Raw genomic sequence first — 3,978 nt, forward strand, 5'->3', positions numbered from 1 at the left:
TATTAACATAATGATTAGGAATTCGTTATTAACATAATGATTAGGAATACGTATTAACATAATGATTAGGAATACGTATTAACATAATGATTAGGAATACGTCATTAACATAATGCATTATGGAATACGTATTAACATAATGATTAGGAATACGTTAATTGAACATACAATGATTAGAGAATACGTATTAACATAATGATTAGGAATACGTTATTAACATAATGATTAGGAATAACGTATTAAAGCATTAATGAATTAGGTAATACGCTAATCTGAACATAATGATTAGGAATACGTATTAACATAATGATTAGGAATACGTATTAACATAATGATTAGGAATACGTATTAACATAATGATTAGGAATATCAGACAGTAAAAAAAAACTGAACAAAGACACAAAAGACAGACTGACATGTTACATGAGTTACAGAAGTCACATGACACATTGGGAACTCTCAGAGATCACGACAGGCATCAGCTAACGGACGCACACAACTGTAAATAAATCATGAGTCGTTTGCCCTGCTGGCCTTCAGGTCTCAGATGAAAGAAAGTGCATCTCTGTGTCCACGTTGGGGGCCTGGCATTCTGTCTCCCCCCTCTCCCTTCCTGCCTCCCCCACCCTCCCCCTGCCCCTCCCTCTCCCTTGGCCCTGCGGGCTGAAGACAGAGGGGAAGGCATTTTTAAAGGCCTTTCTGAAGTTGTTGCCCATGAAAGCGTAGACCAGAGGGTTGACAGAAGAGTTGGAGTAGGACATGCAGTGGGCCCAGATCTTCACCTGGCAAACAAAACAAAACCAGCACTTTATTTACACGTTATCATTCAAAACAAAACCAGCACTTTATTTACACGTAATAAAACAAAACAAAACCAGCACTTTATTTACACGTGCATTAAAAAAGAATATGTATAATAATAATTTATCCAGGTAGGCTAGTTGAGAACAAGTTCTCATTTACAACTACGACCTGGCCAAGATAAAGTAAAGCAGTTCAACACATACAACAACACAGAGTTACACATGGAATAAACAAACGTACAGTCAATAATACAGTAGAAAAATCTGTATACAGTGTGTGCAAATGTAGTAAGATTAGGGAGGTAAGGCAATAAATAGGCCAGGGAGGCGAAGTAATTACAATATACCAATTAAACGCTGGAGTGATTGATGTGCAGAAGATGAATGTGCAAGTAGAGATACTTGTCACGCCCTGACCTTAGAAAGCCTTGTTATTCTCTGCTTTGGTTAGGGGCTGCCTAAATCAGGGTGTGACTAGGGTGGGTACTCTAGTTTTTGTATTTCTATGTTTGCCTGGTATGGTTCCCAATCAGAGGCAGCTGTCTATCGTTGTCTCTGATAGGGGATCATATTTAGGCAGCCTTTTCCCGCCTGTTGTTTGTGGGATCTTGTTTTTGTGTAGTGCCTGTGAGCACTCCATTACTTCACGTTTCGTTTGTTTCCGTATTTGTTTTGGTGAGTTTCATTTATTAAAACATGTGGAACTCTGCGGCGCCTTGGTCGGTGATCTGTTTGTTAACTTGGCTTTCAAAGACTTTAGAAAGACAGGGTAGGATAGATATAGGTCTGTAGCAGTTTGGGTCTAAGGTGTCTCCCCCTTTGAAGAGGGGGATGACCGCGGCAGCTCTCCAATCTATGGGGTTCTCAGACGATACGAAAGAGAGGTTGAACAGACTGGTAATAGGGGTTGAACAGACTGGTAATAGGGGTTGAACAGACTGGTAATAGGGGTTGAACAGACTGGTAATAGGGGTTGCAACATTTGCAGCGGATCATTTTAGAAAGAGAGGGTCAAGATTGTCTAGCCCAGCTGATTTGTAGGGGTCCAGGTTTTGCAGCTCTTTCAGAACATCAGCTGTCTGGATTTGGGTGAAGGAGAAGTGGGGGAGGTTTGGACGAGTTGCTGTGGGGGGTGCAGAGCAGTTGACCGGGGTTGGGGTAGCCAGGTGGAAAGCATGGCCAGCCGCAGAAAAATGCTTATTTAAATTCTCGATTATCGTAGATTTATCGGTGGTAACAGTGTTTACAAGCCTCAGTGCAGTGGGCAGATAATGTGTGTGAGATTGAGGGCATCTAGCTTAGATTGTAGGACGGACAGGGTGTTAACTTCTTTGATATAGGGGGCAGCATTTTCACTTTTGGATGAATTGCGTGCCCAGAGTGAACTGCCTCCTACTCTGTCCCAGATGCTAATATATGCATATTATTATTACTATTGGATATTGGGGGGGGGGGGGTGGGGGGTATGGGGTTTTGGGGGGGGGGGGGGGTAGGGGGAAAGTGTTGTTGGGCAGACAGACAGACAAGTTACCTTGTAGAGTGCGTAGGGCAGACAGAGTTACCTTGTAGAGTGCGTAGGAGGCAGGTGTGGTCGAAGGCCTGGAGCAGGATGCAGATCTGGATGGGTCCCCAGCACACAGTGAACAGAGCCACCATCACCACCACCATCCTAGAGACACGAGCCCTGACTGTTGCACAACGCTCTGCTTGGGCTGTTACTACAGGGGTAGGGGTTAAGGTTAGGGAAGGTTAGGGGTTAGGGTTAGGGGAGGTTAGGGGTTAGAGTAAGGGGTCGGAGGGTGTGTTGTCTAACTACCTGGTAGTTGCTGTCGGCGGGCTGTACGAGGGCTGTCCACATGCGTTTGATCATGAAGGCGTACAGAAGCAGATGGTGATGAGAGGTAACAGGTAGACAGCCAGGAAGCTGTAAAGGATAAACGTCTCTGGAGGCGGGCTGAAGGAAACACTTCACTGCAGTAGGTCTGGGGACCGAACCAACAGCCTTCCTCTAAACGCTGATACACAGCTATAGGCACTGACAGCAGGAGAGAACCTGGGGGAAGGATGGAGAGATGGAGATGAACCTGGGGGAAGGATGGAGAGATGGAGAGATGAGAGATGGAGATGAACCTGGGGGAAGGATGGAGAGATGGAGATGAACCTGGGGGAAGGAGGAGAGATGAGAGATGAACCTGGGGGAAGGGTGGAGAGATGGAGATGAACCTGGGGGAAGGATGGAGAGATGGAGAGATGAGAGATGGAGATGAACCTGGGGGAAGGATGGAGAGATGGAGATGAACCTGGGGGAAGGATGGAGAGATGGAGATGAACTGGGGAAGTGGAGAGATGGAGATGAACCTGGGGGAAGGATGGAGAGATGGGAGTGAACCTGGGGGAGGATGGAGAGATGGAGATGGAGAGAGATGGAGATGGATATGGATAGATGGTATGGACAGATAGAGGTGGAGAGATATAGAGGTGGAGAGATAGAGATGGAGAGATATAGAGATGGAGATGGAGAGATATAGAGATGAGAGATATCGATATAGAGATGTAGAGATGGAGAGATGTAGAGATATAGATATGGAGCGATATAGAGATATGAGGATGGAGAGATATAGATATAGAGATATAGAGATGGAGAGATGTAGAGATATAGATATGGAGAGATATAGAGATGTAGAGATGGATAGATATAGAGATATAGAGATATAGAGATGGAGAGATATTATATAGAGATATAGAGATGTAGATATATAGAGATGGAGAGGATATAGATATAGAGATGTAGAGATGGAGAGATATAGAGATGGAGAGATATAGAGATGGAGAGATGGAGAGATATAGAGATGGAGAGACAGAGATATAGAGATATAGAGATGGAGAGATATAGAGATGGAAGATATAGAGATGGAGAGATATAGAGATGGAGAGATACAGCGATAAAGAGATATAGAGATTGAGAGATATAAGAGATTGAGAGATATAGAGATGGAGAGAGATATATAGAGATGGAGAGATATAGAGATGGAGAGATATAGAGATGGATAGATATAGAGATATATAGAGATGGAGAGAATAGAGATGGAGAAGATATAGAGATGAGAGATATAGAGATATAAGAGATGAGAGACATAGAGATATAGGATGGAGAGATATAGAGATGGAGAGATAT

At 43.7% G+C, this 3,978-nt stretch overlaps 1 pseudogene; it reads right to left on the reverse strand.

Moving 5' to 3' along the window:
* Nucleotides 1-290: 290 nt before the first annotated feature.
* LOC112077126 (G-protein coupled receptor 54-like) overlaps nt 291-3,978 on the reverse strand; it is a 5,625-nt pseudogene continuing 1,937 nt past the window's right edge.

The sequence above is a fragment of the Salvelinus sp. IW2-2015 genome, unplaced genomic scaffold (assembly GCF_002910315.2).
Source record: "Salvelinus sp. IW2-2015 unplaced genomic scaffold, ASM291031v2 Un_scaffold4309, whole genome shotgun sequence".
Taxonomy (NCBI): domain Eukaryota; kingdom Metazoa; phylum Chordata; class Actinopteri; order Salmoniformes; family Salmonidae; genus Salvelinus; species Salvelinus sp. IW2-2015.